Source organism: Cynocephalus volans, chromosome 15 (genome assembly GCF_027409185.1).
Source record: "Cynocephalus volans isolate mCynVol1 chromosome 15, mCynVol1.pri, whole genome shotgun sequence".
In the NCBI taxonomy this organism is placed as follows: domain Eukaryota; kingdom Metazoa; phylum Chordata; class Mammalia; order Dermoptera; family Cynocephalidae; genus Cynocephalus; species Cynocephalus volans.
This window is the reverse complement of record NC_084474.1, coordinates 35,562,324-35,588,114: the sequence shown is the minus strand read 5'-3', so window position 1 is coordinate 35,588,114 and position 25,791 is coordinate 35,562,324. Positions and strand designations below refer to the sequence as shown.

General features: G+C 39.0%; 1 pseudogene; it reads right to left on the bottom strand.

Annotated features, from left to right (window-relative positions):
* Positions 1-17,517: 17,517 nt before the first annotated feature.
* On the bottom strand, positions 17,518-18,602 carry LOC134364009 (heterogeneous nuclear ribonucleoprotein A1-like; annotated as a pseudogene).
* Positions 18,603-25,791: the final 7,189 nt, after the last annotated feature.

Sequence of the window (25,791 nt, the reverse complement as noted above, 5' to 3'; positions counted from 1 at the left end):
TGTTTAATCTGGGCATATAGTGGCCCAGTCAAATTGACACATAAAATGAACCATCACAAGTCTGCATTTCTAACAGCCCTCAGGTTGTTTCATGTTGGTGTGGACCATGAATCACATTTTGAGGTTCTAGAGCCTTGCTGTCTAGTATGGTAGCTCCTAGCATGTATGACTATCTAAATAACTAAATCTAAATAACTATTTAAACTAAAATCAATTAAAATTAAATAAAATTAAAAATAAATTTCTCAGTCACACTAGCTATAATCCAAGTGCTCAATAGCTACATGTTGGATACCATACTAGACATTTCCATCAATGAAGAAAGTCCTGTTAGACGATGCTGCTGTGGAGGAAATAATGTGGCACTATATTAGAAGATCTGTGCTCAAATCCCAGTTTTATAACTTACTAGATTTATCAACATTGAACTTCATATCTACAAACTTCAGTTTCTTCATCTGAAAAATGGGAATAATAATGACAACTGCATCAGAAGGTTTTGGAAAACTTAAATTAGTTAGCAAAAGTAATTAGCATATTATGCATGCTCCACAAACCATATTACCTAATGGTTAAAGGAAGTCCCCAGCTCTGAAACCAGACCATGTAAATTCAAATCTTGGTATCCTGATATGCCACTTACAGGCTCTGCAACTTCATTCAAGTTACTAAAAGTGTCTATATCTTTGTTTCCTCATCTGTGAAATGATTATAATAGTAATGACCTACAGGATTTTTAAGAGGATTGAATGTATATTATTAGCACCACGCTCTAACCAACTGAGCTAACCGGCCAACTCTGAGGATTGAATGTATAAACACGTGCAAAGCTCCTAGAACAGTGGTGGAACATAGTTCTAGGAACAATGAGTAGCAACAAGAAATAAAAAATGATTAGTTAAGAATGTAATGGTGTGCTCTTGACATCTAGACCATTTAGAACAGGGATTCTTTACCTAAAGTATTTACAGATGGGGTCAGAGAATCTCTGTACTCTCTGAATTTAAATTAAGTGCATATCTATTATGTGCATTTTTCTAGATTCCTGACATTTATCTATTCCTTAAACAGGTCTGAGACCAAGAAGAAAAGAGGAAAGAATCACTGTTTTTAGAAGGGCTTTTATAACTGGGAGAGCCCTTTATCCAACAGCGTCTTGTCAGCGACTCATTCTCTCTGATGATTTTTCTGACAGTAAAGTTAGTACTTGGAGTTTGGGTTTTGAGGAATACAGGAAATTTATTTTCCCAGAAATTAGACATTTTACTTCAGTTTTCTGAGCCTCAGTTTCTTTATTTGTAAACTGGGGCTACTGGACTGGATGATCTTTGAATAATACTGGAAATCTAACCTATGATCCTAATACAAATGAGGTGCTGTGAATAAAATGATCCACTATGGCAGGGACATTGGATACATTTAAAATAAAAGCTTGGCCAATATGGCTTCATCAAATTTCCTTAACATTAAACAGAAAATCCAGAGTAAGGAGCTCTTGAAACGTAGCTGGTTTTTGAGCAGGAAACACTGCTTGCTGCTTAGCAACCTCCCGGGCTGAAGAGTGCAAATAGAAAACCACAGGACAGTGGAGCAGTTTCAAGAGGAGCCGTGATGAGGCAGCTCTATCTTTTCTGCAGAAGGATGCTTTAGGATACAACGAAGCATCGCTTAGACAATGCGGCAGAGTTTTGGGTGTGGTCAAAAATCTCCCTTAGCCAAACTGAGTATGCAATAAACTGAAGTGTGACATCCTTTTTAGAACAAGTAAACTTTGAAGAATTTGAGTCTAAGATCCATGGTAAACTCAAACATCTCTGCCAATAGCTTAAGCCTTAAACTAATATTTACATGTACATGATTTAATCTTTTTTTTAGCACAAAAATTTGTGTGTAGCAACAACCATTCTTTTTAAGGCCAAAGATCTATAAAGTAAATAATTTTTTAAAATGGTAAGTTTAAGTAGAAAATCTTTGGAGACCACAGCCTTAGTCATTTTGTCAAAAATGAAATATTTCAGTTTATTCTCTTTTTATTCATACCTTTATATGCCAGAATCATTTTTTCTTCATATCACAATGTGCTTCCTTAAAAGACCATTTTTTGGTTCCTAATAATAGTTCTAAATGTTTGAGAGTAAAATTCATCATATTGTAAAAGATGCAAAAAATTAATTATTTTATAAACCAGATGAAATTTATAAACCACAGTATCATCTGCCAGTCCCATAGTGGTTAGACATTTATATACAAATGTGAAGGAAAAGGAAGGAGCATTTTTGCTCCCAGAATCTTTCCAGTTATATAGTTTATTTAGGATCACTCTCATGTTCCCAAAATGATTTTATTCTCAGCTAATATTACTGACCCAAATATTTCTAAGTGACAGATTGCTCTGTCTCAGAATAAAATGTAAATTGCTTTCCCTTGACTGAGTCAGGAGTCACAAAAAATCTTTTCTGCAATTCTGATCAAGATCACAGTTGCCATCCGTCTCTGACTTGTATGCAGTGTGTGTCTGCCTTTCATTTGACCTCTATTCTGGTTAGATTCAGGAGCACGTCTTTTCTCCATATAACTGATACTATCTTTAGTTTACTAATAAATATTAATCACAGCTTTCATTTTTTATTATATACATGCCTTTCCAATGATTTCAGTATTCAGAATCAGCCCTCAAAAATTCAACACGTTTAAACAACACACATAATTGTGGTAGGACTGAGATGAAATCACAATGCTATTATGGTGGGATTATGACCAGGGAAATTAAAAATATTTTAATTTGGCTCCCAGACATAGCAATGCCTACCCCTAAGATCTCTGAGAAAAATATCCGGCAAAGAAAATCAGATAACAGTAAATTGTTAGCTGGAACTTTTTCTTGATGGGACCACAGAGAACAGCCAGTTTTCCTAAGCCATTGTCTATTACTTCAGTGATTCCACCTCTTACTAAGTATAATTCAAACAATTTCCTGTAATATGACTATCAAATTAGTATGAGTACTTCAAATAGTTTGTGGAAAGATAGAATTAAAAGATAATATGAATCTTTCCATGGACTTTCTGAAGTACCCTTTTATTTATCCTCCTTGGAAAGGAGCAAGAAAAAGAATAGGAGGAGGAGTTTGATAGTATTATTTCACTCAAAAGACTACAGAATTTCCTATTTGGTATTTTAAAACAATAAAGGAAAATAACTACTTGAGAAGAATTTAATCTGCATTATGTATTGAACTATATCCTTTTATTCCCTGTTCATCAATTATAGGTAAGATCCGTTCATCTCTAAATCTCAGCCTAGTTGTGTCTAGTTTATTCTCATAACTCTTGTTCTGAGTCATTGTTTTTATCTGCTTCCTCATGCCATGCTGCTGTGTCTCATGCTGACTCTTGCTGGTGTATTTCATTGAATCAGAGCTGTTGTGCTTATTGGAAAAAGATTTTTTTTCTTCTTCTCTAGTTGTTCAGTGTGCAATCTTTAAATTGCTTTGTCTTGATCTTCATTATTCTAGTTTGTTATGATCTGTGCAATGCTGAAGTGATGGAGGCACATCTGTGTCACTGCATGTGCCCCTCAGATAACGTCTACCATACAATGCTGTGTGCACTACAGGGGAGGAGAGTGGGGGTTGGTTATAGGTCCCTAGATTTGGGGAAAAGAAAAATTCCTATTTGGATGCTACTTTGAAAACTCTCACACATCACCAATTTGTCCTTTATATTTGTTTCTTTGTCATACTTTTAAATTCCTCCTTGGGTCTAGAAGCTGCAGTTAAATATTATCCACTGCTAATTTACAGGGGTTTGCTATTCAATAGTATTCTGTGGATTCTCTCTAGAAGAGAGTTTTTAATTAACTTCTATCTTAGATCAGGTGCTGCTCTGGGTACCTTATAATCACTATCTCACTTAATCCATACAATTTTAGTAACTATTATAACACCCTTCAATAGAAAAAGAAAAGTAGGACACACACACCGCAGAGGGAAGACCATGTGACGACACAGGAAGTGAAGACAGCCATCTACAAGCCAAGGAGAGAGGCCTCAGAGAAACCAGTCCCACCAACAGCCTGATCTTGGACTTCTAGCCTCCAGAATTGTGAGAAAATACATTTTTTTTTGTTGTTTAAGCCACCTTATCTGTGGTACTTTATTATGGCAGCCCTTGCAAATGAATACAGGCTTGATTAAGCCCTCTTAATTTAATTATGGCACAACTTAATCAAAAATTCCCTGTATTACTTCCTTTCTTGCTTTCTCTCCTTTTGTGATCCCTGGCCCTTGGACAAGGGATTATTATTATGCACAAGTTGCTATTACTTTAATCCTTAGTCAGAGGCCAAATTTATACTCAACTTTCTTTAACGACAGATTGCCCAGGGCACATATTGGCATAGGCCATATTAAGATCCATATAGCTAACATCACGCTGTTTACCAGCATCCACTAGATTTATCCAAATTGTTTGGGCTTGGCTTTCCTTTTCTTCTGGGAATGAGGCATTTTAAGTTATTCTGTTAATGGCTTGCTTTATCTGAATAACGTCTGACTGTCCCCTTCCTCTTTCATTATCCCTTTTGCCTAACTCTAGAAGTACTACGTATCCATCTCTCACCCTTTCCACTTCAGAGAGACCATGTTTATTTATATTTTTCCCTTCTTCCCAAATATAAATTCTTTCGCTCACCTGTCCTTTTTAGTATTCCCATCACTATGCAAATCTGTACTTTCACCCTATGGTTCCAACCTCATGACCCTCACAACTAGCCATCTTTTTAAGACCATTCCACTGTGTACTTTGGAATTTCCATTCTGTTATATACAAACTCCCTTCCATCTTCAAACTTGTAGCATAGTGTAACCCAATGTAATCTCCTCTTGATGCCACCTAACCTGGCTCTCTTGGTCACCTCTCAGGGAAATTGCAGCCCAAATATCATTCATCCAGGAAGGCATATCTCTTTGGCCCCTTATCTTCTTTCCTTCTCTAGTGGTTCAGCCACACCTCAGTTAAAATGCCTATCACATTTCTGTAAGTGCTTGTTTGTATGATTGTGTTCATTATGTCCACACAGTTACCCTTTGGAAGACAGAGGTTGTTGTTTAAGAACTTGGTCTTTACAGTCAGATTTGGTTTGAGTTCCTGCTTGACAACTGTGAACTAGGGCAAGCTTCTTAACTATTATTCATCTGTGAAATGTGAATAAGAATAGTACTGCTTTTTTAGGATTTGAGAATTTAATGGAATGTATTAGAGTTCTTCAGAGAAACAGAAGCAATAGCATGTGCATGTACATATATATATATATCATACGTATAAAAAGAGATTTATTGTAAGGAATTGGCCCACGTGATTATGGAGGCTGCAAGTGCCAAGATCTGCAGGCTGGAGGTCTAGGAGAGCCAGTCAATGTCTAAAGGCCTGAGAATCAGGAGAGCTGATAGAGTAGTTCCAGTCTGAACACCAGAAGGCTCAAGATCCAGGAAAAGCTAATGTTTTAGCTAGAGTCAAAGGCAGAAGAAAAGCCAACATTTCAGTCTGAAGGCAGTCAGACAGGAAAAGAATTCTCTCTTACTTGGAGGAGGGTCAGCTTTTGGTTCTATTCAGGTCTTAACCGATTGGATGAGGCTCGGAGGGGACAATCTGCTTTACTCAGCTGACTAATTTAAATGCTAACTTTATTTGAAAACACCCTTATAGAAGGACCCAGGATATGTATAACTAAATACCTGGGCACCCTGTGGCCCTGTGAAGTTGACACATAAAATGGGGTAATAACTTCATTGCATGCAGCCCAGGGCATGTCACATAGTCGACAATCCATAACTGGACATGGGTGCTCCTATCATCTCCATGCATCCCAGGCCTAGGGAGTACCTGTCACACAGTGAGTGTTTGAGAAATGTTTGTTAAATTAATTAGAGGACAAATACCACTCTAGAATTGTAATCTTTCTAGCAACTTACCTTTATAGATAGTGCCCTAAGGTCCATCTAAGTTGTTGGATATTTCAATAGTTCATTCCTTTTTGTTGCTGTTGTAGTATTTCATTGTATGGGTGCACCACACTTTGTTCAACCATTCAACCATTAAAGGACATTTGGGTGGTTTCCAGTTTTTGCCTATTACAGGCCAAACTGCTCTTATTAATTGTGTACAGTTATTTATGTGAACATAAGTTTTAATTTCTCTGGGATAAATGCTCGAGGCTGCAATTACTGTGTCATGTGGTAAGTGCATATTAAATTTTATAAGAAACTGCTAAAGTATTTTGCAAAGCGGCTGTGCTGTTATATACTCCCACCAGCAATGTATAAGGGGACTTCAAAAAGTTTGTGGAAAAATAGAATTAAAAGATAATACAAATCCTTCCATGAATTTCTCTCATATAATAGATCTAGTTTCTCTGTATTCTGGCCAGCATTTGGCATTATTTCTTTGTTTTATTTTAGTCCTTCTAACAGTCTTGTAGTTATATTTCACTGTGGCTTAATTTTTCATTTCCCTAATGGCTAATGTTGATCAACATCTTTTTATATGCTTATCTGCTATTCATATCTCCTATTTTGTGAAATGTCTGTTCATGATTTTTGCCCATTTTTTAATTGAAAATATTTTAACTGTTGAGTTTTAAGAGTTATTTATGTATTTTATATCTATATATCTATATATATAGATATATATATATAGATATATAGATATATAGTCAGATACATGACTTGCAAATATTTTCTCCTGGTCTGTGGCTTATCTTTTCATCATATGAACACCCATTTGCTAAAAATTGTATCCTTTCTCCATTGAATTTCCTTGCACCTTTCTCCAAATTTAATTTGGTATATTTATTTGGGTCCATTTCTGGGTTCTCTACTCCATGTTATTGATCTACATGTCTATCATTGAATGTTTTGGCTGCTGTAGCTACATAGTAAGCCAATATTTGGTAGAATTATTTGTCTAACATTATTGTTCTTTTCAAAAATTGTTTAGTTATTATAGCTCCTTTGCCTTTCTGTATAAATTTTAAAATAAACTTGTCTATATGTACAAAGATCTGGCTGGGATTTTGGTAGAATTTGCATTAAAGCTATAGATAAATTTGGGGAGAATTTACATCTTTACTCTATTGAGTCTTCCAATCCCTGAGAACAATGTGTCCATTTATTTAGATTCTGCTTTGATTTTTTGCATCAGTACATTGTAATTTATTTCAGGCTTTACTTTATTTCATTTTGGGGGCTATGTTTAGATAACTTATAGCTTCAGGAGGTGTTTTTTAGTTTTTATGTTAAAAACAATTTTGTATAGATTCATTGAGACTTTTTACATATACAATTATGTCACTTGCGAATAAAGACAGATACATTTTTACTTTTCCAATCTGTATGTTTTTATTTGAGAAAGAGTATTTTTGTCCATAGGACATAACAATCCCTTCAAGGCCCTTCTTATAACAGCTATTCCTGGTAGACAGACATTATAAATATTGCCCAGTTGACGAGGAAGAATTTCAACCTCTGTTTTTACTGCTTTAAGAGAAAAAGCAATTTCCGTGGACAGCTTGAATTGAGGGACACATGCCATTTTCTTCTTCTTACATATTTGTGAGGGCAGATTTCTTATTCTTTCAAAGAGGAATCCCACCAAGTATTGGTCTGCCCTGTCCTTTCCTGGCTGCAGGCTCTGAAGACTTTGCCCAAGCCATAGATTGGTCCTTGACTAAAGAGAGCCAAGTGTCATTCAGACCAGTGTCTGGCAACTGGGATTAAGATTGCTCTGCTGTTATGGGTACCTGTTGTGCTTCTTCTGTGAAATTTTTTCTGATCCTTCTATTCAGAATGATTCAATATTTTGTGGGTTTCCCCCCAAATATATACCTCTTTGAGAGCATTTTATCACGTCTTTCCTCTGTCTACCTCTTTGTTTGCTAAGGTAGATACTTCTTCTTTAACCCTCCTTTTTATCGAGGCTATAAAAAAAGAGTTCTGTGTCATTTCTGGTTTGTTTTCAAACTTCTGCTCAGACAGAAGCCTGTTCCAAAGCCTGTATTCCTTATTGAAGCCCATATACCTTGTTGAATGCTTTTTATTCCTGTTCCCTCACTGATATGTACACAAAGCCACTGGCTTGTATCATGACAGACAGACCAAAATGACTTCTCTAAAACTAAGACCAGATTTCTCATCTGCTTACTCCATCAGACTTGTTAGGCAATACCTCCACCATAGAATTGGGGGTTTTAGAAAGATACACTAGAGCCCATATCAGCTCTATACAGGCTATAATTTGGACCAGCTTACTCTCATTTTAGAAATCACTATGTTCTGATACTTGTATATTTCCTACTTCTTCATAGCCTGCCTTTGATGTTGCATCCTATCTCACAGATAAGCAACAAGGCAAGGAATATCTTTGCCGTTTTTGAGATTGATATGGTTATGGCAGTTCATTCTTCATGTGCTTTCTTTTTTTCTCTGAAGCTGGCTGGTAACCATACTCTACTTAAAAAACAAAATATAAGGGCCACAATAATCAACCACATTGTATATCGACAAAATAAAATTAAGAAAAACAAACAAACAAAAAACCCAACAAAATACAATATTTAAAGCAACTGCTTAGTCTCCCCGGATGTGAGGTCTCTTGAGTAATTTCAGATGCCCGCCAGCTGGATGGAATGATGATGTTCTTGTATCTACACATCACTGAGATAAGTATTTAAGCAAAGAAATGTGTAAGACATGGCTTCAGGCCTCCTGGAGTAGATAATCTGATTGAGGACACAGTAGGCACAGACCTACAATTCACCTTGACACTATAGTAAAGCTAGTTGTGATCTGTAACTTCAAGATGCCTTCTTAATAGTTAGCTTTTATTCTGGAAAAAATTTTATATTCTAGTATCTTGAAAATGGGTAGAACTAGTTTTCTGAATATAGGTACAGGAGATAAACAGGGAGAGACATGCAGGAGGAATAGGAAAGGTGAATCAGTTGGTAGTGAGCTTCGGGGTGTTTCCTAGATTAAATCAGTTCCCTCTAAAGTATCAAGGGCGGGACAGTGACAACATACCTAGAACTTAACAGTAAGAATGGGTTCTAAATTTGGTGTTTGCAAGGAGACACCTTTCTCCCTTGGGCTCAATGTAGATTCCTTCTAGAAAAAAAGCCAGATTAAAGGATTTTGTGAAAGGAACCACCCTCTTGATTTTTTCTTTCATTCTAGAGTAGAGAGCTTCTGAATTCTGAAGGAAAAGAAAATCTAAAATATGTAAGATAATTTCCTCCTGAAATTGAATGAAAATGTAATATTTGAAAGATAATAGATTTTATTTTACTTATAGAATTACCTGTTTTTCTATTACTTTTCCTTCCCTTCTTTCTCACTTGCACCGAGGGCACACAGTAAGAGAAATGGAAAATGACAAGAACAAAAAGATCATATTTACAGTAGAGTAATGGTCTTAGTCTTTTAAAAAATTATGGAATATTTGAGACTCATAGAACAGCACAGAGAATAACATAACAAACTTGCATTTAGCCACGACCCAGTAGTCTTCAAATATAAATTTTTTTCATATTTTATTTTTATTGTTTTTAAAAATTTATTTATTATTATTTTTTAAAATTCTAAGATGTTGTTGGGGAGCAATTGGGGAGGAGAATGGGGTGGGAGGAGGAAGAAGAGGGGTCGTGGTCAAGGCCTCTGGCACCCCTTCATTCCAGGGGCAGAGACCAGGGGGCTTCCACCAGTGGCTGGGTCATTGATGGGCTGGATGCAGACATCAGGGGGCATGGCTGAAGTCATTGGCCCCCTACGACCCTGGCTCAGGAGGCTGGGGTGCTTCCTGTGGCAGCTTGGTGGCTGTCATTGGGCTGGTTGCAGATGTCAGGAGGATTGTGGCCAAGGCTCTTGGCCACCTCATATCTTCTTTTAATGAAATCATAAATTACAGAAAAGTTTAAGCCTCCTGGCTATCTTTCTATGACCCTTCCCTTCCCTTACCAAAGATAAAGTCAACTCTCACTGAATTTTATATTTAGGTTCTGCAAGTGCTCTATGAGCAAAGAAAATCCTACATGTGCTGTCATCAGGTTTGCAAATTGGTAAACCTCTGCACAGAATACATAGAGCTGGAGTTGCAGATCCCCTATGAAGGAGGGACTCCACTTAAGGGTATAGTCCAAAGAAAATCTTGTTGATGTGGACAGGGAGACATGTAAAGTTTATTACAGCATTGTTGAAAGTAAAAAAAAGTAAAGTAGTTTTATATTATTTTTATTGTTAAAAATACATATGCCAAATTTACTTTCCATTGTGAGATTTGTGTGAAATTGAAGTAGAGAAAAAAGTCAAAAAAAGAAAACATGGAAAGAAATAATATCTTTAGGACAGGTATAAACTTTTTGTTAGGCTATACATTTTCGAGGGTTTATCCAATTGGTTTGATTAGTAGTAATCACACCTTCTTACTTAAAGTGTGGTCTATGGACCAGAGCAAGGGCATCTCCTGGGACTGCATATTAAAAATGCTGACTCTCAGGACCTAACCCAGGTTTATTTGGTTAGAACCTTCATTTTAACAAAATTAGTAAGTGATTTGTATGCACATTAAATTTGGAAGCACAGATCGAGAGCAGCTACCCTCAACTTCTGTGTCTCAGCAGGCTGATGGGTCATTGTGAGCTTTGAGGTGAATCATACATACATTATTATCATTAATAAATAAAGTACAAACTTTTTCAAATGATTTTTAAAATAGAGCAAATTTCAAGTACTTCACTCATACTCATGTGCCTTTCCTGAGTAGGATGGGAGTTGAGATGGGCCTAGAGATAGGGTTGTGCATCACCACACTGCAAACATTGCAATTGTGTTGGGAGCTGTGGGGAGATCCATGTGCTTTGTGGCTGTTGGAGGGTAAGGTGGAGACTGTAATAGAATTGCCATACCCAGGGGACAGATAACTGTATTAGTTCATGTCTCTTGCTTATGACGGACTACCTGAAACTGGGTAAATTATAAAGAAATGAAATTTATTTCTTACAGTTTGAAGGCTGGGAATTCCACAGTCCAGCAGGTGCATCTGGTGAAAGCCTTCGTGGCAGGGTGTCACATGGCAGGAATGGCTGAGCAAGAGAGCTAACCTCCTCATTTGCTCTCCTTTTAAAGCCGTCATAACCACACCCATTACCGTCCATTAAACCGTCGATGTATTATTCCATGAATGGATCAATCCATTCAGGAAGGTACAGTCCCCACAATCTAGTCACCTTTTCAAGTCCCTACCTTTCAATTACCGTAATAGAATTTTCCACTCTCTAAACACTATCACAGTGGGGATTAAGTTTCCAAGACATGAACTTCGGGGACATGTTTAACCCATAGCAATAACCCAAACCCAATTATAATGAGTATCTGTGGTAAGAGAGGACTATTCACTTGTTGAATATGGTTACTTATCCCTTACACATGCCACCTCCTCTGCTAGACCTCGGGGGGTGGTTAGGAACACCACAGACTTAGTCCTTTTCTGATGGAACTTACAGTCCCTTGGGGAGTCGTATATTTAGCACGTATTATTATCTAATGAATTTTATAAGAGGAGAGGCATAAATCTGGGGAAGATACTTCACCAGGTAGATAGATACGTGATAGATAGACAGATGATGCAGAGATAGAGATGCAGAGAGAGAACACACAGCAGAGGCACCTTTCAGAGTCTGCATGCCAAATATCCAGATGTTAGATGCATTTGAAAGGTCAGAGAGAAGAGAAACGTCTGATTTTAACAGATATGTGAAATTTTTAGCACATGAAGATGAAAAGAGAAAGAGAAGAATAAAACTTTGGGGCATTGACTTTAAATAAGATGACAAGACATGTCAGATTTTTAAAAAGTTGTTGTTTACCATGTTCAGATAGACATCAAAATCCAGAAGGGCAGTAGGATATTTGGGAACTGGCATTTGGAAAGCTTGGTTCAAATATCCAGATTTCTTAAGACTTAGTGTTTCTGAACTTTCTGGTTGAATCCTACACTTCTTCCCTGGTGCATGGAGCTGGAACTGGCTCTCTCAAGGGTGTCTCAGGGATTCCCAAGCTCATTTTATTTGAAGAAATGGTGACACCTTAGCTAGGGTATATTTATTTATTTATTTTTGGATGTATTCTTTGCTACCTACTACTGCTATTTGTCCAGACTGCCACTGTGGTAGAAAGAAAGACAAGGGATAGGGAAGCTGCTAAGACTTCCTCGTCTGGTGATTTAAATTTTCATTAAGAATGTGATGACATCAGACCAGAAAAGTAGGGTGCCAGGAAAATACTATATACATATATTATATATCACTATGCACAATCTATTACATAATATACTGTTATATATTATATAATGTGTATGTGTTATATATAATGTACATCATACATACATACTCATATATTTGGATAAATATGTATACATGACCTATGTATGCATGTGTTTTCTTCTGTTACTTGCATTACTCGGTGCTCTTTCTGACATTTCAAGTTGATTACCTCCTTTGAGAGAGGATAAAACATCAGAAAGAGAAAAAAACAAACTTAGGTTTTTCTTCTGGGTTTTGAATTTCAAAAGTACAGCCTAACCTTCAGAGGGGGAGAAGAATATGATGTTTGGGAGACCCTAAGAAAGAGAACATACCAGGCTTCTCTGGTGACTGGATTGGATAAAGTTCCTCTGATCTCCAAGACACAGAGCCAGGAGGGCAGTGTGAAGAGCCTTGGGTTCTTGACAAGGTGGAGGGTTATTTCCTGTGCTTGGGAGGATAATAAAAGACCCATATACGTTTGGGGGACCAAGAGCAGAGACAACCTGGGCCTTGATTCTTGGGCAGAGTTGGGGAGGTAGCAGAACCCCAGAAGAGAATGCCTACGAGGTGGCTTTAGGCAGAGGGGCTTTAGTCTGACAGGGGGAGTTTCACTTCTGCAGTGTGATGTAATACAAAAGAATGATTCTGGTTACCCAAAGTAGCACAGAAGTTAGATGGTGCTGTAGGTAGCTTAATTTCCATGGCCCAAACTGGTATGGAAACTGCAGAATGAGCCCCTGACACCAGAAGAACACAGAAGTACTGAGAATGCTCTGGACCTGAGGGCATCTGCCATCAGGAAGCATGGATGACACCTGTCTGGTGGACTGATGGTCAGTGATCTGATGGGAAGAGAATGCCTCATCTGATGCTACATGCATGGTCTACCAGACCACACACCCAAGCTTGGCACTAAGTAAATCCTCTGGAACTTAACACACAACCTCAGGATGTTGAAAGGACTAAATTGGTTAAAATTTAACTTTTATTACTCAGTAGAATGGGGTCTCAAAGTAGAAATTGAGTTGAGTCATAGAAAAATAAAGTTATATTTCTTCACAATAAAATTTTGGCCTAAAATTTGTGCTCATTACAGTAGCTTTCTCTGAGTTTGTGTTGGATTGGAGTTTGGGTATATTTAGTATATTTAGAGGAGAAGGGAGCTGTCTTTTCTCTTCTCTGTCCTTCTTATCTTAGAGCATTGGTTATTTACAATGAAAGAATTTCTGTTCCTCCAGTATCCTGCCATCTTTCCCAACTGTGTTCATCTTTTTTTCCCCCCAGTGCTTGCTACTGGGATCAGAAGCAATGAAGACTGCTAATTTCCAGTACTGCTGTGTTCTTCTGGTGTCAGGGGCTCATTCTGCAGCTTCCATACCAGTTTGGGCCACGGAAATTAAGCTACCTACAGCACCATCTAACTTCTGTGCCACTTTGGGCAACCAGAATCATTCTTTTGTTCTACATTACACTGTAGAAGTGAAACTCCCCATCAGATTAAAGGTCCTCTGTCTAAATCCACCACGTAAGCATTCTCTCTCTCTGGGGTTCTGCTATCTCCCCAACTCTGCCCAAGAATCAAGGCGCAGACTGTCTCTGCTCTTGGTGCCCCAAACATATCTGGGATTTTTATTATCCTCCTGTTGGGAAAGTGGGACAATTTGGTCAGGCTCCCCTCGCCTCGGAGCCGGGTCAGTAACATTGTGTGTGTGGATGGAGTATGTGCGCCTGCAAGGCAGTGCCACTTTGGCTGGTTTTTACTGCCTCGGACACCTGCCCTGCACAGCCAAGATTTTTTCCAGACCTGCAGCTTCCAAGGACCGTGTGGCTGGTTGCCTAGCATATAGACCTGTGTGGAGGGGTCTAGTGACTCAGCCTGGTGTGTGAAGGGTTTGTGACCCAGTCTGTGAATGGGCTTGAGGGGTCTGGGAGCTCAAGTCCCAGCCCTAGCTCAACCATCGGCCCGGTCGGTGCAGGATTACCAGCAGGTAAAAGAGCTGCAAAAACTAGCATGTTTGCCTAGCTTTGCAATTGGCGTCATAAATAGGATTAAGAGCTGGACAATTGGAGCTGTGAGCAAGATTCAAGACATTAACCTCGCAGTAGCCCTTGTTGTAGCCAGACACCTCCCAAGCACAGGAAATAGCGTCCCACCTTGTCAGGGGCCCAAACTAAATCCACAAATATGTCTGAGGACAACTTTTCTCTCATATAACACCCACTTCACAGAGATCTGCAGGTATCAGAGATCCTACCAGCTCCCAACCTCACTTATCTTCCCTTTTAGGGATAGGAAGGAGGTAAGGAGGCAAAATCTTTGTAGCTTAGTGAACAAATAGCAAGCATGTATAGGGAAGAAAATATAGATAAAGATGAAAACAATCTAAGAATTCAGTTGAAGAGAAGGGAGAAAGTGGAAGTATGATTTTCTTGTTGAAAATGTATACCAGTTTGCAGACCAGTCATTTCTCCTGCTGAGGGAATATATTTTTTCATATGTTTGTGCTGAACCAAATATATGCCTTATGCAGATTCTTTGGCATGGACATGGGAGCACTTGGAAGCAGCATCTAATTCTCTGGGGAGCTGAGACTTATATTTGTCCCTTTTAAAGCTTTTTTCCTTTGCCAAGATAGATGCTGTCCCATGGAACCCTCACTCTTCCCGCGGTGCTCCTGCATTGCTGGCTGCTCAGTCACTCTCTGTCGGATGGTAGGCAGAGAACAGCACAAGGTCACCACTTCTACACTCAGAGCAACAGAAGTAATTAGTCTGATGACAGTGAGAAACACTCTGTCATCATTAGACCCCCCACACTCCCTGCTCCAAGGTGCTGTTATTTTTATTGTTGAAGAAGCCCTCGGCAGGGATCTCTTTGTGACCCCTGCAAGGAGTTTTGCCATGTGTGTTCGTCATGGGAACTGGCTGCTACTCACCCAGTGAATTTAACGGGGGACTTGGTGTGGTACAGCCACGCTGTCACAGAGAAGACCTGTTGACAGTCTTCTCCACTACTCACATTCACAAGGGAAATCACCACCCTTGGTTTGTGTGTGTTGAAGGCAGATGTTTGTCTAGAGACCAACACTATGGCCCTAAGAACAATTTAGAGTGGTAGATGGCAAACACTGGGGAGACTGCAGGGAAGGGGGGGACATGTGTGTTCTGCCAGGTCCCTGGCGGCAGCTTTTGTCTCTGTGAAGGAGCCAACTCAGCACTTATCTGTGCTGCACTGACTCAAGCTCTCTGATTAGCTTCTCACTTTAGGGAGCAATAAAATAGGCAAGCCAGGAGCAGAGAGCCTGGGGTGGTGGGGGCGGGGGTGGGAGAGAAGAGGAAAGACCCCACGGACTCGGGATAGGCTGCTCTCTGCTAGCCTTTCTTCCCTGTTTCCCACCCCTTAACATGTAATTAGTATCTATTAAATCTTTGTTGAATGAATGAATGAAATCGTTGATTAGACTTCAGATACTTTAATAGTTAAGTTATTGGCAATAATGGGACTATAAGCATTCGGTCTTTTTTTTTTTTTTTGTCATTTGCAGACCCATTGTTTTTATGGCTACATTGTTTAACAATTTTACTGGTAACTCATCCATAATGGTTAGATGAAAACCTTGTCCATAAAATAACTGTGGGTCAAGTAATTCTGTGGATGTGTTTTTCTGTTTCTAAGAATACGGTATTAAGCTCCAGAAAAGGGAAGTCTGAAGGGAATCTTTGAACATGGCAAGATTAAGGAATACTCCTTCCCCACCACTGGGGAGAGTATTTGGGGTCTGAGAGAATCCATTTGTCCATTCAGTGATGGCATGGCTCAGGCAGAGCCATTCTTCCTTGATGTGAGGGGACCACGGTTTGCAGTGGAAGCAGGTCAGAAAAGGAAGCAACGATTCTTGAGCACAAGAACGCCAGGGTCTTATTTCTCAAAGCACAGGAGGAAGAAACTGCTAAGGGAAAGAAACCACGTTCTTCTTGTGGGATTGGACTCCCTTTTCTATGGCGATTCCAGAGGAACGTGGAAGCAGCAGATCCTCGTAAAGAGCTCCTACTGGTTCTTCTGCTCTTGGAATCTGGTGGAAGCCTGGACAAAGGAAAACTTCCATTAAAGTTTTGCCCAACTTTGAGGTGGCTGAGTTTGCAACATGCAAGAAGACTTGAAGACATCAATAGACTTCTTTCTCACATGGGAGAGGTAGGATTTCCCTGGAAGTGGAAGGGGATCCGGGAAAAGGTGAGCTCTCCAAGGGAAGAGAAGATCCGCGTGTTACTGCGGGAAGGGAATTGGGCTGGCCGGGGAGATAGGGTTCAGGAACCAGAGAATTTTCATGTGAAGGGTTTCCTCCAACGGCCTGGATGGGGAAGCTGTATTGCCTGATTCCTTTGTGTGGTACAATGAAAGGAGTTAATTAAATAACGTTACAACTCCTGGTCCTATCTTGTACTCTTTTAGGATGCTTACTTGACATTTCTGTGAAAGATTATTCAAACCTCAAAGTGTATCTGAGTGTGAAAGAGGAGCACGGTGTGGTTGGAAGGGGGAAAGCCCAGGTCTCTGGTCAGAGGTCCCCTGTTGTCCCCCTCACCTCCCTGTGGGTCGCCATGTGGAGGATGCTGACCAGCTAACCACCCCGGAAAGATGGTAAAGCCACCTCTATAACCTTCCCCACCCAAGACAGGCTACTGATGTGCATTGATTCATCCTTCAGGGTAAAAGGGGGTTCCTGCACATTCTAGTACACAGAAGCCCACCCTCCACCCTCATCCCATCAAGTCCTTTTCTGATGACTAAAGGTGTTCTATGGGCCGGTGTGATCCTGCAAATCAGAATTTTTATTGCTTGTTGTTTTAAAGGAGCTGACACTTGAAGAAAACATTAGCCATCCTCTTACATCTAAATTATACCCTTATGTGACACTCTTTTTCTTTTTTTTTAAGAAGCATTTATTCAGCATCATGATCAGACTATTACATTTAGCCATCAGCAGCATGGGTGCCAAAAACAAAACAAAACAAAACAAAAAACTACATTAAAACCCTTTGTTGGAATGCTTTACACTTTCCACAGGGCAGAAACTAAAATAACCTGTTATACAATTAGTCGCAAATACAGTCCTCAAGTTTTTTTGCCCATACACATGAGTATTGTCTAAATCATGTCTTCTTTGTAGCAGCTGGGCCCTGCCACCACTGTGCTTGGCTGAGTTCACAAATCTGTTGTAACCTGTAGCTTCCCTGTCACTTCTCTGGCTCTCCTCTCCTGCTAAGCTTTGTTTCCTGGAAGTTAGTTAAAACCTCCTGCCACTGCCATAGCTACTGCTGCTGCTGGAGCCACTGGAGCCACCTTGGTTTCGTGGTGTGGGCAAGTATTGGCCTCTACCACCATAAGGGCCAGAGCTTCTGCCTCCAAAATTTCCTCCCTTCAAGGGTCCCAAATTTGAAGACTGATTGTTGTAACTGCCCAAATCATTGTAGCTTCCACCACCTCCAGAATTGCTCCCATCATTATAAAATCCATTATAGCCATCCCTACTGCCACCACATCCACCACCACCATGGCTGCCACCAAAGCCACCATGGCCATTGAAATTTCCTCCACAATCAAAGTGGTCATTCCCACCAAAACTACCTCCACGACCACCACCAAAGTTTCCAGAACCACTTCAACCACTTTGGCTGGATAAAGCACTAGCCATCTCTTGCTTCAACAGGGCTTTCCTTACTTCACAGTTGTGGCCATTGACAAGATGGTATTTCTGAATGACAATCTTATCCACAGAGTCATGGTCATCAAAGGTTAGAAAAGCAAAGCCTCTCTTCTTGACACTGCCTCGGTCAGTCATGATTTCAGTCGCTTCAATTTTCCCACACTGTTCCAAGTAATCTCTCAGGGCATGTTCTTCAGTGTCCTCTTTAATGCCACCAGCAAAGATCTTCACAATTAAGTGGACACCTGGTCCTTGAGAATCCTCTCTTGAGACAGTCCTCTTTGGTTCCACAGCTCTTCCATCCACGTAGTGTGGCCTTGCATTCATGGCTGCATCCATTTCCTCCACAGTGGCATATGTGACAAACCCAAAGCCCCTGGAGCGCTTGGTGTTTGGATCTCTCATTACCACACAGTCCGTGAGTGTTCCCCACTGCTGAAAATGGCTCCTGAGACTCTCATCAGTTGTTTCAAAGCTCAACCCTCTGATGAAGAGCTTCCGCAGCTCTTTGGGCCCTTTAGGAGACTCTGACTTAGACATGACGGCAGTGGGAAGACTTTAAAGATGCTTCCTTAGCAGCGTCCACGAACAGAAAGGGGTAAGCTAACGAATGTATCTCCCCGTATGTGACATTCCTAAGTGAGAATTTCAAATATCTCAAAATATAATATGAGAGGATAAAACTAGAAAAGTAAAAGACTATATTTGCAAGCTGTTAGAATTTCATTAGGCAAACTTCTGTTTACTTTATACCTGTCTTCATTATAGATTGAGTTTGTGGCCTCATTTTCAAGACCATTATAGCATGTCATTTTGTGTACATTTAAGCCAGAACATTTCTTTGCATTTATTTGCTGCTTTTTTGTTCTCTTGATGGGAAACCACATCTGTTATATGTATCATATAATAAAATGTGGCACTGCTTGGATATTGAAAATTCAATTGACAGGCCCTCATCAATTTGTTATCCTACATGTTCAGTGAAAACATGAGATCAGTCGGTTATTTGAATCTAGTTTCTTGCAATTAATTTTCTTTCTTGAACAATTGATGTTTCCTTAGCAACTATATTAAGTTAACTTGTTACTCTGGATCTTTTCTCATGGTGAACTGAATTCATTTTCACCCTTTTAAACATTTCCTTAAGCTGGTTTGTTAATTAATTAAAGTACTAATTGTTTTGGAGTTGCAACTCACCTGCACAATTTGCAGGAAAAACCAATTGTTAAACTTCTGGAATTTCATCAAATGCATATGGTCAGTTGGCCCATGTAGAGGACCCTTTTTATGGTACCATTAATATGCTTTTAACTGTATGGAAAAGACTCCAATATTTGTGAATCTGTTCCTTCTTCTCAAGCATCTTGAATTTAATTTAGTCAATAATTAAGTAGAACGGTGGAGACAGAGGTATCAATAAATGGGTCGTCTCTCAAAATTAACCCAATAAAGCATCATTTATCAAAGTTCAGCCAATCAGTGAAATACATGAGGTTTTCCATTTGTTTTGAATTATTGTTTGCAATATTAAAATGCCTGATAGTTCATTATGACTTGCAGACCAAGAAAGATCATTAGAGAAATTGAAGGGCTCCAAGTCTTCGCATGAACGTGAGGACAGAGTGCGATGTATAGATTTCCCATCCGGCAGACTCATGTCTTCTCACTGTGGTGTGACACTGTAGCTTGTTCAAATGCCTTTCAAGGCAAGAAGCCAGACAGAAGTCAAGAAATGCATGGAGTATCACTTGCCTACTGTGGTCTAACTGTGTCATCCTATAATAAAGCAATATGGAAATCCCACGTGATAGACGTTAAGATGGAACTGCCACTTTTTAATATAGAATCCCACACACTAGTCTTTGGAGTTTTGAACTATGACTTAATTGCTGAAATGGTGGGATAGGAGTGTTTGAAGATCAGGAAAGATAAGTCACACAAAGATGTTCTTCATCTGAATTGTATAGTCTACGGACAAAAAGAATATATAAACTGGTAAATTTACTTTACCATTAAATGACATTTAAATAGCTTCTCTTGATTCTATTTATAGACTGGTGAAATCTTTTCATTTAGAAGGTTGGGAAGTCAGGGGTCAGGGAGGCAGAACATTGAATGGAAAAGATAAGATTATGTACATGAAAGTGATTTATAAACCCTAAAATGATGAGCAAATTGTAGCTGCCATTACTATTTTGTCTATTTTCTTCTCTGATCAATTGCATACATTTGTGGCTTGCTGAATCACCTTAAACTCAGAGGAAATATTCTCTAGTTGACTTTCAATGTAATTGAATTTTCATAAACAGCAAGATGGCATAGTTACTTTGCATTTTAATAAGATGAAAGGGCTCAAGTCTCTAACGTATTACATGCAAGAGTGGCACAATTTCTTTAGAAAGTTCATAACAATGTTGTAAAATATAGTTTGTACAATTAGGGGTTTGCAATGTCATAGAAACTTTGCACTGTTTTTAAAAGATACAATTAGGAATCTGACTTTGGCCTTGCAATAACTATGTCCCTTTCTGCTAAAACAGTGCAAAGATCAGGTACTACAAAATTAGATTACCTACTTTTGTAAATCCAGTGTTAATTAATTTTTTAAAAATTATTTGTATCATGAAAATTTCAAACTAATAAAGTAGTTGATGAAAGAGTATAATGAACCTGCACATATCCATCATCTAGCTCCAGTGATTTTTGACATTCCTGATGTCAGAATTTTCAGAGTAAAAGACTGTAAGTTTTAGGTCATTTTGTTATTGCTGTGAGTCAAGGTGTATTAACAGATATACATAAAATGTGTATACACTTTATTCACACACACACGCATGTGTGCACACGCACACACACACATATTACATAACAAATAACTAGAAGAAGTGAAATTAAATCCTTGCTCTTATGTATGCAGCCTGCATCTTGGGATACCAGTCAGCTCTTTATGAATTCCAGTCCTTCTGTTAGTTTTTGGCTTCTCATTTGATGCTGCCCTAACTCTGTTTTATCTGTCATGGCAGAGATAAAACTCTCCTTCCAACTTAAACACATTTGCATGTACTGATTCCATCTGAAAATACCTTCCAGAGCCCTCTCTCCTTATATATTACTGAAATAATATACCTTATCATACAACAAATTTTATCATATTCTACAATGATGGCTAATCCATACCTGTTATCATAGGTTTATTCTATAGATGACCATGAACGATGTATGTCACACCTCCCTAACCATAACCACAAACGGGCTGTCTCTCTCTCTCTGTAAGTCTTAGTTCCCATTGACATGATATACTTCAGGCTAACCCAGCGCATGGCAGACAAACCTCCTTACCTAGCACCACTCACACAAAATCTGGCAACCTCGGTGTAGAAAAAAATCACCCTAGGCAAATGGATAATGAGATGTGGCAAAGAACAACACACGATAAACAATATCAAACATAATAAACATTGGATAAACTCCCCCAAATGCAATCAAGTTTTGGAATGCAGCTGGCAAATGTGAAAGAGGATTTCAAAATACCACCCCCATTCTATTAACCTCAATCTTGAACCTCCTGCTAATGCTTACTGTTATAAATACTGTCTATTTTTTTTTTCATGTAAGCTACTGAGAGTTTTGCCTTATATCCTTTCTCTAGTCTGAACAGGGGGTGAATTTACCCCCTAGGAAACATTTGGCAATATCCTGAGACATTTTGGGTTGTCATAATTAAAGGTGTACTACTGGCGTCTCATGGGTAGAGACCAGGATATTGCTAAACATACTATAATACGCAGAATAGTCATCTAAAACAAGAATTATTTGGCCCCAAATGCCAATGGTAATGAGATGAAGAAATCCTGCTGTAGACACTCCCCTTTTAAACGAGCAGTGGGACCCACTATTGGAAAGCCAGTTCAAACCATATGAAAGGGCCCACAAGCGCCAGGCATGGAATTTTTTGAGCCCTTTTGGGTGGATCCGAAAACAAGAGAGAATATTGATTTCCTTCTGCTTCAAATAGACTTCATAGCATGGATATATATTTTTCTCAAATGATAAATTATGGTTAAGCCTAGTACTTTCTTGTCTGTCTTTCTGATGACTTCCCATCTCCACTTTGCTCTGAGAATTCTTACCTCTTAGCTACTGGGTATGCTGGCTGAGGTCCTTGCCAGGTTTCTGTAGGTGAATGCCAGTACATGTCTGGAAGCTCTGACCAGGTTAGTTATCCTTCACCAACCTGTTTGCTTAATCACTGCCACTGCTGGTTGACACAACCTTTCTCTTTCAGCATTGCAGTGAAGACAAACGTCTCCACATTGTCCCATTCTGATGCTGACCATTAAACTTACCACAGCCACTTTGCTGGATTGTTCCTGCCACCTTTTTAAAGAACTGGGAAAGTCCGTATAGAGCTTCTGGTTCTATCTCTACTTCCAGAAAATAGGTAATTGGTATTAAAATGTTCTAGTTGTGGATGTCTGTCCCCAGGAGAACTGGGAATTAATCTCTAGTTTATGGAATTACTTGGCCCTCACCACAAGTGTATTTCAGTGTAAGGGAGTCTTCAGTGCATGAACTCTATACAGTGTCTGGACCAGCCTCCCTCCTTAAGGCTTAGCTAGGAGGAGCTCTTTCAGTTTTATAGGCATCCGTGCAATCCTGTACCTTGGTTTTCCTTTGTTCATAGTGGGATACCTGGCCACATACCACAACTGGTCTCAAGATTTCTTGTCATTTAAGGAAGCATTTTAAAAAGTGTGTTCCATGGTTACATGGATCTTAGTCTGTTGAGATCCTTGAAGGTATTTTGGGAGAAATGTTTTTATGGCCATATTCCCTTGAGTTCTTTGTTGCTTTGACACTAATAAGTATGGAGAGAAGAAATGGAAAGTATAGTGTCTTCCAAACCTATTTTAGTATAGATTTTTTTTCCCCATGGGAGAATTTTAACTACTGCTTAACCACGATAATCAGATGGGAAATTATGTGAAAGATTTCTGTTTTCATGTTAGAATTTGTAAAGACAATTCAATCTCCTGGTTCTTGCCCTCTATGGAAAGCAAAGCTAGATCAATAAGAAATATCCCAGGGACATTTATATTTGTGTCTCCCCCACCCCCAGGAGTTTGAAAAGTTCAAACAATTGAATGACAGTCCCTATAGAAGTGTGATCTCTTAAGAATGTGAAATCAAGTATTTCTAGGAAGCACAGATAAAGGATCATCTCCTAAAGTACCATTTCCATAGCTTAAAAATCTACCAAACCCTTTCTGAAGGAGAATATTAAAGGACTAAGGAATCTGTAGAATACCTTTAGAAAATTACTTAATGAAAAAGGAAGCTGAAGATAGGCTTTGCAGAAAACAAAGAGATGCCATGTTAGTAGCAATCAGTTTATTTGTATTCTTTATCATGTTCTCACTGCATACTGAGCCTTGTGCAGTGTTGTACTATAGCCTCAGCTCATGAAAATTTATTTAATAATGGAGGAATCTTAAAATGAAATATAGAAAGATTTATGCTATGTATGAATCTAAATATAAGAAGGCCTGCGTAAAAAGTGTCTACATTTATGTGCCTTCATCTGTATATTCAAAGATATTTTACTTGTGTACGTGCCCACATTTATGATAATCAATTAACATTTTGAAAACCTTTTTTGTGGTTATCACTGTGCTAGGAACTGTGTATATAGATTTAATTGAAAAAATCTCAGTTAGTCTGAAGCTTCCTTGGTTTTTAAGATGCAATTGAGAAATCTTGCTAATGACTGGGGAATAGGAGCTACATGTAAACAAAGTGAAGAATGTGAAACTGACTTGCCAGGCTTTTCAACCAAGAAGTTCAAACTCATTTCCTTTTTTTTTTTTTTTTTGACTAACAGGAAATAACTTGGAAGCGTAGCTCTGAGGCATGCAGTGACTTATGCATCATTGATCAATGGGGTGGGGGGAGAAAGCTGAGATCCACTTGAGAATGTCACTCTAATTGTTGGATTGGCCACTAAGACACCTCTTATTGTAGAACCAGGGCCTAGGGTACATGTACAGAGTGTTATAGCTATAGTTAAGGAAATTGTATCTTTCAATGTGCCTGACACAGGCCTTGCTTATTCCTACTGTTATTAATTTTGATTATTAAAATATAGTAATAATTATAATTATAATTATTAATAAGATCCTCTTAGTTTCAAAAGTGATCTAGTTGGGATAACAAATAATATTCTCTCCTAATTAAAGGGGAAATAACATGGGATTTGGAACTAGCTCATGCTAGATTTTAATTCCAGTTTTGAGGGAGTGAAATGACTAAGTAAATGACCTAGTGCTAGTTACATAATCTATTTGAACTGTAGTCTTTTTATAAGCAAAATGGAGATAATAACTCCTTCAATAGTTGTAGGTAGGCTTATATGAATGTGAAATATGCAGCTGAGTACCTCACATATGGTAAACACTAAATAAATCACAGCTACTTTTGCTATTTTGATTAGTATTTTCATCCAAGGAGGTTCAATTCCAAAAGAAGGACAGGATAACAGAAATCCAGGTAAGAGGGGATATTTGAAGTGAGGTTCTAGTTATTCTATCTCCTGTTCGCAAGATGTGGCCAGTACCAAAAGCATGAAAGAGAGTACTTAGCTCCCCATGGGATGGCCTGGCAGAATCTGAGATAGGTGGTCAGAGACTCATACCAATGAGCTTGTTCAAAGGTAGCACATAGATCATGTTGCAGGAAGAAATGTGTCGGAAGCCCATCTACGTGGACCAGTCAAGTAGGTAAGGGTAGAGGAGCTGTAGAAGAGAGGAGCCACTGAGTGAGTGTGCAGGATGAAGCAGGAAACAGCAGCTGGCACACCAGGCATCACATCTATCGGAGCATTATGAATCCCACTTTCCATTCCATATTGGACTAAGCCTCTTAAGTGTTTCCCGATCTGTTCCATACTAACACAGGAGCTGGACATGCTGAGTGCACACCCTTAGACCCTGTGATTGATTTAGACTGGGGAGGGAGGATTCACCTGACCAAAGCTAATTTCCTCTTTCCTGGTTGCATAGTATGCTTTACATTTGGAAGAGAGCAAGAACATTTTCATAGCAGGAATGCTTCCGAGCTCGACCAGATTATATGATAACCAAAGTATTCTATGGTAATGGACTATAACATTTTATGCCAGTTGGGCTTATAAGTCAATTCTATTGAAATAACCCTGCTGTCTTAAGAAACAAAAATAGTCTAACCTTTTATAAAATATAGTAGCATTTATAGTAGTGTTAGTTTTACAAGTTTCTACCGTAACAGATCTCTAATATTCCCACTTGCTGTTTATGCACTCTGTATAATCACAAGGTCCTTAGCTGACTGACTTTGAGTTAATAAAAAGGGAGATTATTGGGGTGGGCCTGATCTAATCAGGTGAGTGAGCCCTTAAAAGAGACAAAGAGTTTTAAAGTGAGGGAGATTCTTTGGGTGGCCTTGAAGGAGCAAACTGCCATATTGTGGAGGGAGCCACGTGACAGGGAATAGTGGGTGGCCTTTTTTTTGACAGCCAGCAAAGAACTTCTGTCCCATAACTGAAAGGAACCAAATGCTGGCAGCAACCCACATGAGTATGGAAAAGGATCCTGAGCTCCAGATGAGAATGCAGCTCCAGTCCACACGTGGATTTCAGCTTTGTAAGACCCTGAGCAAAGAACCCAATTAAGACCTTGCTCCAGTCTTCTTGGAT